This window comes from Saccopteryx bilineata, chromosome 6 (assembly GCF_036850765.1).
Source record: "Saccopteryx bilineata isolate mSacBil1 chromosome 6, mSacBil1_pri_phased_curated, whole genome shotgun sequence".
NCBI lineage: Eukaryota > Metazoa > Chordata > Mammalia > Chiroptera > Emballonuridae > Saccopteryx > Saccopteryx bilineata.
In genome coordinates this window covers 193,282,242-193,295,391 of record NC_089495.1, presented here as the reverse complement: position 1 = coordinate 193,295,391, position 13,150 = coordinate 193,282,242, and the positions used below count along the sequence as shown (strand labels likewise).

Sequence of the window (13,150 nt, the reverse complement as noted above, 5' to 3'; positions counted from 1 at the left end):
CGTGCGCTCCATCCTCACCCTTCATGCCCCTGCTATTAGCAGATAGCTTCTCATTAGCTCACCTTGGAAACGGTTCGACGCTTACAATTATTTGAGAAGCTTGTGCTCATAGGCGGGGAGGGAGTCTGAAGCTACCTTTACCAAAGAACCCGCTAAATTTAGAGATGTGTGAGTCGAGAGAATTTGGAATGACAGGTCCATTTCCAACAAGCTGTGCAATTTAATTAGCAGCTGGACATAGACCAGCAAATGGGAGCAAAGCCGTGGGTCAGAGGTGCTTCTGCAGCTTGGATCAGTGTCTCCAACTGGCGGCCTCACCGCTGCTGGGGGCCTCCCTGGGAGTCTCCAGGTGTGCTCTGTGTACAGTGGCTGGAAGACAGGGACTGAGCTGGGTTGCCAGTGTCCATGGTGGGGCGAGGTCTGGGGAGGCGGGAATACACCCATTGTGCCAGCTTCTCCCTCATTACCATGTCTGCTCGCCCCTCCAGGTGACAGCTCAAATCATCCCCATCCTTGGGGTGGTGATGCTGAGGTGTGGCAGGGATTCTGGGGGCTGGTTTTGCCCCCTGAAGTGAAAAGGTTTCCTAGGCCTCCAGCAGTGCCTGAGCTATGTGCCCTTGTCCTTGAAGAGCTGCCATACAGATTTGGTCATTCCACTTATATTAGACTTTAAAAAATTCACTCATTTTTTTTCAGCCATCCACCTTCATTCATTCATTTAAAAATGTTCACTGCTCATCCTGAGGCAAAGCTGATTTTTCAGGGGCCACGGAGAGCTTTCAAATTTTCTGTCTGTCCAGCCTCTGCTCCCCCTTTTTTGACAACAGCACCCCAAATTCCTTTTGAGGACTCCTTCCCCTGCCCAAACACCCTGTCCTCTCTTGCCATGTGACCAAGAGGTGGCCATGTGACCACAGCGGGCTAATCAGACTCTCACTGGGGTACTCTCTCAAATAGAGTGTCAAGGACAAAAGGAAAAAGCAGGGGTGCCTCTGTTTCATTAGAACCCCTCCTGCAGGAGGCTGCCAGCCAACTCCTGCCCTGCGGTCCCTGGAACTTCCTAAGCTAAAGCCGTGAGAAGGCCTGGCAGCTTTCATTTTTGCAGGCTCAGAAGTCAGGCTACCCTGAGATCCCCATACTGTGAGGAAGCCCAAGCAGCCACGAGGAAAGGCCCCGCGGAGGAGAGTAGAGCCATGTAGCTGATGGCCCCAACTGAGCTCCCATCCTGTGACTAGCACTAGCGGCCAGCCATTTGAGTGGAACCAGTTTGGACCTTCCAGCTGATGTCATGTGAAGCAGAAGAACCCCCTGGCAACCCACAGAATCATTAGAAATAAACTGTGGCTTTAAACCAGGAGTTGGGGGTGCTCTGTTACACAGCAGAAACACAACCAAAGAACCCCGGAAAACACTGACAAGAGCCGATTCCTCCAGCTGGAATGTCACCAATGACCTGTGATGATGAGTTGACATTTCCGGTGGACTGGGGCTGATGGCTTTAACCAGAGGAACACTTAGAAGGGCACATCATTCATTCATTCATTCATTCATTCAGTCACTGGTTCCAATCACTCCCAAGTCCAGCACTGATGGGACAGTGCTGAACAAGCTTAAGGAGCTCCTGTTCTAGCAGCACCATTACACACTGTGCCTCAGTTTCCGTAACTATGAAAATAATAGGCCTGGCTTAAAAGAGGTCCTGTGATGATTAAACTAAATGCTTGGCAACAATAAAGTCAATGACATTAGACTCTATTACTATTATAAGAACAGTTGCAATGCATTGTCCCTAGAAGCATAGCTGTTTGGTGTGAACAAAGTGTTGGAGGCATGCGTGGGAGGTGATTAGGCCATGTGGGCAGAGCCCTCATGAGTGGATTGGTGCCTGTATGGTCAGTAACCACGGCCACCAACACAACCACCTGACCTGTGCAGGTTCACACTTGATTCGGACAGACGGTAATGAAACAATGGAGCCAAGAACTGGTGGGCCATCATCTTTATCCTAGCTTGCACCTGGCGGGCAAGAAATACACACAGTGGGAAAACACTTCCCTTTCCATTCAGGGCTCCCAAAGCCACTGACTTATCCGAGTTTCCTAGAATCAAAGGTTTCTAGTTCACCAGCCTTATTCACCTCTGTTCCTCATCTCCTTCTCTCTGCACAAACTGGCTTCTCCTTCAACACTACGCCATCTTGGCTGCTGCTTCTCTCCTCCATGTGGCCTTACTTTGCTCTCCTCCTAGAAAGTAATCCCTCTTTCCCCAGGACAATGTGATCTCTCCTTTTAAAACCTTTTGGCGTGAAAGCCCTCCCCCAACACACATTAATATAATCATGCCCATCCCAAGCAAGAAGGGCAACTAATATTATCACCTGGGTGACCGGCTTCCATGTGGGCAGCGCCATCTTTAACAAAGTGAGCGTAATATATTTTATCTGCCCAACAATGCCCTTTATAACAGAGACTCCAGAGAGCTCGCTCACCCCTCTGCTGTGGGAGGACACATCTAGCAAGAAGGTGGCATCTATGAACCAGGAAGCAGTCTCTAGCCAGACACTGAATCTGCTGTCACCTTCATCTTGGACTTACCAGCCTCCAGAAGTCTGAGAAATCAGCTTCTGTTGTTTGTAAGAACACCACCCAGTGCCTGGTATTCTGTTACAGCAGCTTGGACGGTCCGAGACACACTGCACCACTGAAAGTCACTACGTGCTCCCTGTGCCGGCACTCAAAACACTGCCCGGCGTGCAGAAGGTGCTCAGTAATGGTGAGTGTTAGGAGTGCGGGTCAGGGAGAGGGAGGAGAGAAGCGGTCTTCTGCACTGTGACAGCTGCCTTTCTGAGGGCTACGCAGAAATCTTTGCCCCAAGAGCCCTCATTAGAATGTCACCATGTCACTACACTGATCTCACAGATTAACTCTCCATCCCAAGCCGCCCGAGACTGGTCAGAACTGGAGTGTCTGCCAGCACTCCGCAGGGCATAGTATTCCTGCTGTGGCCTGAAGGGGCTGGTGTGAACACAAAACCCAGCTTGGCACTGGGCTGGGTGCCTTGAGGGCACAGGGACTGGTGAGTGAGTCTCCATTTCCACCTTTACTTCCTAGGAATGACAAACAGGTTTGACTCCTTTGTCTCGAGTGGTCACCTTTGAGCAAGGATCCCCGAATACTAGATTCAGATCCACCAGTAATCTCCAAGCCTCCTTCTTTGATTCCTTCATTTGAAAAATACTTCCTGAGCATTCAGAGTGCCAGGCCTTGTTCTAGGTGCTGGGATACAGAGATGAATGAGGCAGATAGGTCCCTGCAGCCACGGGGCTTACCTTTTAGTGAAAGAAGACAAAGGACAAATGAGTAAATTGAGATTATTCCAGAGGGTGATAAGTGCTATAAACATAAAACAGGTGTCATTCCAGGCATTCTAAGGATGTGACTTTTGAGCTGAGACCTGATGAGACCTGAAGGGCCAGAAGGAGCCAGGCTTACGACACTATGAAGGAAGAGCAGCCCAGGCAGGGGGAACAGCAAGTGCAAAGGCCCTGAGGTAGGAACAAGCTTTGATGTAGCCAATGGGAGCGAGGAGGCCAGTGTGAAGGGGTGCGATAAGCTTAGAGGAATGTTGAGACAGAGACAGAGGCAGAGACCAGGTGGTACAGGGTGAGACAGCATACAGCTGGGCTTTAATATGTACGGATGCAATGGGCCCCTGGAGGCGTGGCATTTATTCAAGGCGCTGCCACCACCTAGGAGCCCTTATGGGACTTTGCAGAAATGCCCGGCAGCAGGCACCACAGCCAGCACGCACCTCTCCCCTGCTTCAGTAGTCCCCAACTTCCGTGCACACTGGAATCACTTGGGAGCTAGAAAATACCCTGATGCCCCGGCCCCTGGCCCCCGCCCCGGGTGGCCAATTTAATGGGTCTGGTGAGGCCCAGGACTCGGGTTTTCCAGAGTTCCCCTGGAGATTGTGAGGAACCTCTGTTCTGTTCACAGGCACTTCCCTGTGCACATGGCGACTCACCTCACCCTCACCTTGGGCTCCTCACCTGTCGGTCAGCCCGAGGTGTGCTCTTTTCTGGAGCTGGCCTCACCGAGGCCTAAGAGGTGGTGGGGAAGGGTGAGGAGTGGGACATGGTGTAGCTCGTCGCAGCAAATGGGTTATGGGTTCCTGGGGTGATGTAGGTATCAGCAGCTTCCATCTAGGCAGAAGATGGAGCTGAGGCTCAGAGAGGTTAAGTGACTTGCCCAGCTTTACCCAGCTACTAAGCGGCCAGGCTGGGATTTGAACCAGGAAGTATGGTTCTAGAGCCTAAGCTCTTAACCATTATGGCACTCTGGTTCTCAGATGTCTCCTCTGTCCAGTCTTCTATACTCACCTCCTTTCTGGATGGAATCTGCTGATACCTAGATCAACCCAGGAACCCATAACCCCATTTGTTGCAAAGGTGGGCTCATGCTAGCCACGTGGGTTGGTTTCACTGGCTGGACCAGGACATTTTAAGATCATGTCAATGAGGAAGGTGATGAGCAGAAAGAGGAGCTTGGGGACAACTCTGAGGAGAGACTGTGGGTGGCCCATCTGACCGTCATTCCTTGGTTGACAGACAGGACCCCAATTTGTTCAGGAGGTGGTCCTTCCCCTGCTCTGGCAACAAACCAGTTTTAGTCTAAGCCCGTGGTTCCCAGAGGGTGTCATCACTCCTTCAAAGGGGTGTTCCTAGGAATCTGGGAGGAGTTTTTGGTTGTCACAATGACCGAGGGATGCTGCTGGCATCTAATGGGGGTGCAGGAATATTGGATAATTTGCAATTATCTAATATCTCCACATGGTAAAGAATGCCATTTCTAGCACTCAAGTCAAAGAAGCTTTTGGAAATTTTGGTAAATTGCTCACTATTTTGGAAAATCACATTGTTGGTGGTCATACCACTTGTGGTATTTGAACAGCCCAAACCACACACCCACATCCCACTGCATGCGGAGCAATAGATTTATGTGATTCTGCACTAATGGGAGCATCTGACTGCTTCATTATGTCTTCTAATGTGGTTGTTCCTAAGCACTTATATACTGCAATATATATGTTTAATTATAAATGACTTTCTTTTTAGTTTTCCTTTAAATTACAATCAGGGTATTTTACTGATTTAAAAAAAATGTGTAGATCAGTTATATTATCTATTAATTTATTACAGGTAGACCTGGCAAAAACATTGGCTATAAGAAAAGGGTGTCTAACCTGCTAATTTGGGGAACCACTGACCTAAGTCAAATATGCAAAGCCCATTTCCCTTTGTGTTTGGTATGGAATTAACTACATAAACCAACGCTGGGTCAATGAGGTATAAGGCAAAGTCTGCTGGGGGGTGGGGACTGCTCCTTGAAGGATTTTGCTCTCTGATTAAAAAGAGAGACAGCAGGGAATCCTGCTCTTTATTCCTACTTTGTATGAAAGGTGATGTCTGGAGCTGCAGCAGCCATTTTGAGAGCATGAAGCAACAAGGCCAAAGGCATGCTGAGGACAGAGGAACTAAGGATAGGAAGATCCTGGGTCACTGATGACATTATTGTACTGACAAGCCCGCCCCTGGACTTTCCTGCTTTGGACTCTTGTTACGGAAGAATTAAATGTTTCTACCACATAAGCCACTCTCAGCCAGGAATTCTAACTTGCAGTGAATAATTCATTTTGGGTCAAATGATCAGAACTCTAAGGTGCTAAGAAGACTAGTTGGCTTTCCTTGTTCTCTAGAATGTCCAGACAAGTGGCCTGCATTCAGAAGTCTGTGGAGAGTGGCTGTCTCCAGAGCAGGCCAGAAGCAGTTTCAGATGATCTGATTTTCATCAGAGCGCGTACATCTCCTGAACTTCTGTGGACTAATAGTCTTTTAATCTCTTTTCAAAAAGTTCTCCTTTTCTGGCCACTGAGATGGGTCAAATCACCCACTCATGGGGAGCCAGTGAGAAACGCTGCCGGCAACATTCTTCCCCTAACACATCTGGAGACCACCTGGTCACATACATCTTGGGTCACATACATCATGGTCTCCAGGGATGGCCCTGCCCATCAACTCACACATACACAGAATTTGCTCACAATGACTCTGAGTTTGGGAGAGAATTAATGTAAGTGTTAAGCAGGGCCCAAGTGTGCAAAGCAGTGGGCCAGACTTTTCATAAGATGAAACTACATGTCAGAGGGTAGGGCCACTGGGCAATGTGTGCTTTGCAATCATATTAAGAGATCACGGAGAATTGGGAACAGCAGTGGTCTCTGGTTACAAAGAATTCCCCTGTAAACTGGTACAGTCACTATGGAAGAACGTATGGTGGTTCCTCAAAAAAATTTAATAGAGCTACCATATGACTTAACAATCTCTCTACTGGGTATCTATCTACTCAAAAAACCCCAAAATCACTGGTAAAAGACACAAGCATCCCCCCCCCCCCCCCCCCGTGTTCATCGCAGCATCATTCACAATAGCCAAGACATCGAAACAACCAATGTGTCCCTTGACAGAGGACTGGATAAAGAAGATGTGGTACATAAATATAATGGAATACTACTTAGCCATAAGAAATGATGACACGCCTGACCAGGTGGTGGAGCAGTGGATAGAGCGTAGGACTGGGATGCGGAGGACCTAGGTTCGAGACCCTGAGGTTGCCAGCTTAAGTGCGGCTTCATCTGGTTTGAGCAAAGCTCACCAGCTTGGACCCAAGGTTGCTGGCTCGAGCAAGGGGTTACTCGGTCTGCTGAAGGCCCACGGTCAAGGCACATATGAGAAAGCAATCAGTGAACAACTAAGGTGTCACAACGAAAAACTGGTGATTGATGCTTCTCATCTCTCTCCATTTCTGTCTGTCTGTCCCTATCTATCCCTCTCTCTGACTCTCTCTGTGTCTCTGTAAAAAGAAAAAAAATTAAAAAAAGAAAAGGAAAGAAAAGAAATGATGACACATTGCCATTTCCGACAACATGGATGGACCCTGGAGAACATTATACTAAGTGAAATAAGGAAATAAAAAAAGCTAAAAACTATAGGATTTCACACATAGGAGAGCTATAAAAATGAGATTCACAGACATAGATAAAAGTGAAGTGGTTACCAGGTGGAAGGGTGTGGGGGCGAGGGAATAAAAAGGGACAAATATATGGTGACAGAAAATGATTTGACTTTGGGTGATGGGCACACAACACAAAATCAACAGTTCAAATGCTATAGAGATGTTCACCTGCAACCTATGTATGTACTCTTATTGATCAATGTCACCTCATTAATTTAAATTTAATTAAAAAAAAAAAAAAGAAAGAACTCCACAAAGCCTGGATTTGGGCCGGAGGAGAAGCTCTGAAGACTTTGCCAACAAAAGGTACCTTGGGCCTGCGAGGCCCAAGACGCTGCATGACCTCAGGCAATTTCCCAAGGGCATCTGCTCAGAGTTGTGCCCATTTAGTCGTGTCTGCTAATCACTAAGCAATGAGGCGACAGACAAGGGGAGGCTTAGCCTGAGCCTTTGGGAATTTCTCAGGAGCGTCATAAAGAGGTGAGCATGTGGGATGTGCTAAAAATATTCATCAAATAGATGTATGACAGGCCTGGGGTGTGAGTGTGGGGTGTGGGGAGAAAAACCACACCAGAGAACAAAATATATTCTCCCTGGATGAGTGTCCAGTCCCGTAGCTTAAAATAACATGGCTGCACTGATGACTCCCAAAGTCATCCCAACCAGCTCCAGACTTGTGTATTCAGCACCCACTGAGCTATCGGACACCCAGATCGAGTGTCATCTCAGACCCAACATTTCCACGACTAAGTTCTGGATCCCCCTTCCCCAAACCTTTCTTCCCATCTTCCCTATTTAGGAATCACCACACACCAGGCTGCCCAGACATTTTTTATTCCTTGGGACTGAGAATATTTACTGGAGGCAGGGGGCTGGCTGTCCCATACTGTTAGGATGCTTAGCGGTGTTCATGGCTTCTACTCACTAGATGCCAGTAGCACCTTCTTCCCCAATGTGACAACCCAAAACACCTCCAGACATTGCCAAATATCCCCTGGGGGACAAAGTCACCTTGGCTGAGAACCACAGCTCTTCTCTCATTCTGAGCATTCAACCCACCAGAAAGTTCCCCCGGCTCTGCCTTCAATCCACCCATTTCACTTCAATCTCCTCTGATACCACCACCATCATCCGGGCCGATACCAGCTCCCCCACCCTCAGGTTGCAGCTTCCACTCGCAGAGCACACCGCTCAGGGTAGGCACGGATCTTTTTACAACGCACAGCATGTCATCCTGGACTTAAAACTCTCCAATGGTTTTCCGTTCCACTTCCAATAAAATCTAAGTTTCTCAGCATGGCCGATATTTCTCATCACAGACCTCTCATCTCCTCTCCTTCCCATTAATTCACTACCCTCACTGGCCTTCTATCTGTGTTCGGAACAGGACAGTCACTCCTCTCCATCTCCAGCCCTTTGCACTGGCTGTTCCCTCTACCTGGAATGCTCTTCCCCCAGATCTTCCCAAGGCCAGCCCATTCTTGAAATTTAGGTCATAGTCCAAGCTCACCTCCTCAGAAAGACCTCCCTGACCACCTGCTAAATTTTGCCCCCACTGCCACACCATCATTTCCCATCATATTTTGTTTCCACCAAAGAGCTTGTCACTTTTCAAAACAGCCTCCTCTGTGGCCTTGTTTGCTTGTGTATTAACTGCTTCTTCACTTTAGAATGTCAGTTCCATAAAAGCAGGGTCCCCTTCTGTTCAATCCAGTACCTAACACAGGACCTAGCACACTGTAGATGCTCAATAAACATGTGCTCACTGACAAGAGAAATGCCGTCTTATTCCCTACCACAGTTTCTCCAACACTTTTCTATCTCTGACCTCATTGGGAGCCTTTCCTCTGCCTTGTGCTAGCCCCGGCATCAGACACAGGAAGACAAACTCTGCACTCTCCGGGCCCCCTTCCCAGACCTCCGTGCTGGTGTGGAACGCACCACGGCACTATGGCTCGCTCCCCAGTGTCCAGGGCCCTCCCTGGGAGTTTGACTCAGCAGGGTCAGGACTTTGCAGTTTTTAGACAAATACCTCCAGATGATTCTCACAGAGGAAGGTTGGGCAAACACTGTCCCTGGCTACCAGAAAGCACAGAATCAAGGCCAGGCTGCATATTTCAGACACTAAGGCGGAAAAGTCAGGCATCCCCTGCCTGTTGACCGCAGTGGAGAGGGAGGGGAAGCTGCCCACCTCACAGCTGTTTCCATGATCCCCACGTGGACCAAAACGGAGACAGGACCATCTAAGCATCATCTGTCACATTAGTGTCCCCCCTTTCATTGTAGGCACAGGCATTGGCTGCCTTCTAGCAACCGGGCTCCCTTTCACTGGGACCCCCCACATGTGTTCTCCAGGGCACTAGGGTCCAGGTGGTCTGCTCCCAGATCCAGAGAGCAGCTTTGGGAGCCTGGCTGAGGCCCATTGTTAGGCATGTTCTTGCTCACTGATTGGTTTGGAGCGAACACATGACATGAGACAGTCCAATCAGAGAGATGCCCAGGGCTTGGGTGCGCAGTACCGAAAAAGAGGCCAGTTCTTTCTTCTTTGGCTTAAACTGGGGAGTTCAGTGCTTCAACAGTCAGCTCGACACCTCAATTATAACAACAACGTTTACCGAGGGCTTGCCTGTGTCAGATGCAGTGCTAAGCACTTGACACTGATGAGCTCATTTCATCCCTTACCACAAACCAGGAGACAGGTGCTACGATCATCATCATTTGCTGATGAGAACACTGGGGCACAGAAAGGTTAAGTAACACTCTCCAGATCACACTGCTGGGCAGGGAGCCAGGTAGTCTGGTTCTCCTAACCACAGTGCCGGAGCCTGGCCACCTGTTGGAGCTGGAGAGAGAAGCCAGCCCCGTGGAAGAAAGAGCAGAGATGGAGAGGGGGCAGGTTCTCTGAGCCCTGATTCCAGCTGAGCCTGAAGCTGTCCCTCAGCATTTTTTAGTTATGAAAGCCGACAAGTCCCCCTTCTTTACTCCTTAAGCTCGTTCAGTCGCCTTCTTTCTGTCGCTTCAGGAGAAAGGATTACTTTACAGTCCTCCGAGGAAAATGCCCCTGATAGTCCATTTGCAGCTTGCATACAGCAGCTGCTCAGTAAACACCAGCAGACATGGGTGAGAGCTGTCTCCCTTCCCATGAATGGATCTGAACCCTACTGCCCAAATGCGACCAGCCCAATGCCTCTTCCGTTTCTGGTTCCAAGTCAGGTCTAGTTCCCTAGCAACCACCCCAATTAGGCCATCATGCCATTTATCAGGATGCCAATTAATTATAATGATCTTAATGATCTTCCAATTAGACAGCGCCTTGAATTCCGATCAGGGGCGTGGCAGATTTCCTACCAGGTCTCATCACAAGGGTGAGGCCTTTCTTGCCTGCAGGTCAGCATGGAGAGAGGCTCCACCTTCCACATCTACTAGGCACACCAGCCCAGGCCTGACACAAAGCGCCCTAGACAGCCCTACCCCACCGTCCAGGGACAGGACAATGCAACTCCACCACCCACCACAAGAGGGCTGCACCTCTAGGAGAATTTTAAGCCTCTTGCCATTGTGATTTCAGGGGGCACCAACCTTGATCTCAGACCTCAGCTTTTTCCTGGCAGCCACATTTGCTATTTCCCTTTGCATCTTGATTGGGGGGCTGTGTGTGTGTACTCATCAGACAATCGCATATTTTCTTCAGGGCACCTTCCCCACAACAAAATACAAACCTGTGATGCTCCCAAACAGTGGAGGTTTGGGAGAGAAGTGGGATTCCTGAAGGGCCTCAGCCTTCCAAAGTTTTGTCTAAATGTGTTTTCTTCTGCTGCTCATATGTTTCTTCCACATGTGGGAAAAAAGCCAAGGTCTCAGAGGGAGGAGAATGCGGCGGGTCAGAGTGAACTCGGGAGCCCCAGAGCCTCTTGAATTCTGATTCTACCACTGAGCAGCTGTCTGTGCCTCAGTTTCCTAATTTTTGACAACAAAGGACCTACCTCTCAGGGTTTTGACTTAAGGATTAAATGAGTTATTATGCACAAGGGTTTAGAATACACTACATCACAACACACTGCGTCTGTGTTATCTACCACCGTAAGTCTAGACTAAGCCCTTTCCTTTAACTACAGGCTGCTGTTCTTCTGCAGGACAAGGCTTTTGGGCTCTTTCTAACGGGGCCAACTCTAAGGACAGAGTTGACAAGAGTTGGGTGATATTCCCAATCTGGCTAACTCAGACCAGAAGCTGCCCCCTTGAGGCAGATCCAAATAGATAAACTGAGCACATCCAGGGAAAGGAAAGGAAAATGTTATCCCCAAATCAAAAGGTGCACTTCAAGCATCAGGGTGTGCAACCACAGGGTGTGCAATCAGCTGGGTCCTCAGGATGGCAGCTGAATGGGACTGTTGGGTGGGGGACACACATGCATGTGCCTGCCTGCACACGCATGCACAGTTTCATATGCACAGCCACCGTCTTCCTTCCAGCCCAGATTGTTTTTATAATCAACTCATCGTTCAATCCTTAAGTTTGAAAACCTAACCTAATTCAAATAAAAAAACTCCAATAAATATAAACCAAGCCCAAAGCCGAAACCCACAATGCCCCTCAGCCCTGCACTTAGATCAACGTCGTGCATTTATGTTGATAAACTTGGTCCAAGAAAGATCCTTTATGTGCAGTGTCCAACATGCCATGAGCCAAGCTCGCCACTATCGCCCCTCGAGCTGCTCACTAGACACTAAATTACACACCTGGACAGGCTTTTCTGATGAGTTTTATCTTCTCCATGAAGTGGGACAAGCCAAGCTGGAGAACTTCTCTAACAAGGTGAGTGGTCTGCAGCCTGCCCGCCCCACCCCCTTTCTAAATGTAATGAATGGCTTTGATTTAATTAAAACCCTCCAGTGGCTCTGTAATGGGGAGCGGAGATGCAGTAAGAAATCTCTTCACTATTAACTACAAGATGAAAGTAAGTTCCTGCTCCAGGGAGAGATGCTGGGAGTCCTCCAAGGAAAGCCCATCCTACCTGCTTTTCTGTCGTCGCCCCCCCCCCCCCCCAGAATATGTTCAAGAGCAGCCTCCTGCTCTGCCCCAAAGGAGGGGGCCCACACTGTGGGACAGAGGCAGGGGACAGATGGAGGGGCAGGAGAGCGGGTGTCCTGACATGCACAGTTGTGCAAATACCCAGATTCGAACGTAAGCTGAATGTAATTACTTGGTTAATTAAATATTGACTTTTAACTCAAAAAGTGATTAAAACAAGCTGCAGAAAAGACTGGCCAGAGAGGAGAGGGGGCAGGGAATGAGTCAGAACTTTCACAAAGGGGGACAAAGAGGAGGAAGATTGTTAAAATGAAGGTCTGCACTGTCCCACTGTGTGCAAACCCCTACTGTGTGCAAGGGGGGGAGTGGCCTTCAGTCTCCAGGCAGGTGGGAAATTTCCGACATGTCACTGTGCCAAACTGAGATTTGTAGGTGTCTCCATACTATTTTCCACCTAAGACTGCATCGTTTTTTCCAGGGTGCCCTCAGAGTGGACCCAGAGCTTCTGGTGCTCAGGAACTAGGTATTGTTCTTTGCGTTTCCCTCCGTGCCTGGCACCAGGAGGTGCTCCATTAATGCTTACAGAATGAATGAATAAACTACTTACTACAAAGAATGTTTGGTTATTAAAATGCACTCCTAGAAATCGCAGCCAAACTTCTGAAACCCGCAGGAAGGGAGCATCCCTCTATGAGGCTTTAAGAATTGGTTTGACCCAGCCTGGGAGGAAGTTTGCCTTCTCAATCTTAGTTGCCCTTTCAGTATCTGCGTGTTCCCAGTCACTCCAAAGCTCCGGTCCACCGCTTTCCCGTGTCCTGCCTGGACAAGCCCCACGTGGTCTGGCTTCTAGCCGGTCTGTCGGGTCTAAACTCAAAGGGGTCAAGGAGGCCATCCCCCTGCGGCCGGAGGGCTCAATCGCACTTCGCCCGGGGCCTCGAGGGCTCTGCGGGCCGCGTTCCGCAGGTCGGGGGCGCGGTGGGAAGTGCCCAGCCCGCCAGCGGGGTCAAACGGGTCATCCTCCTGAGGCCCGCTGGCGCCGGAGCCTC

At 49.2% G+C, this 13,150-nt stretch overlaps 1 protein-coding gene across 5 annotated transcripts in view; it reads right to left on the bottom strand.

Annotated features, from left to right (window-relative positions):
- Positions 1-13,150, bottom strand: part of SULF2 (sulfatase 2) — a 108,420-nt gene that overhangs the window by 94,292 nt on the left and 978 nt on the right. The gene's annotated exons all lie outside the window — the stretch shown is intronic.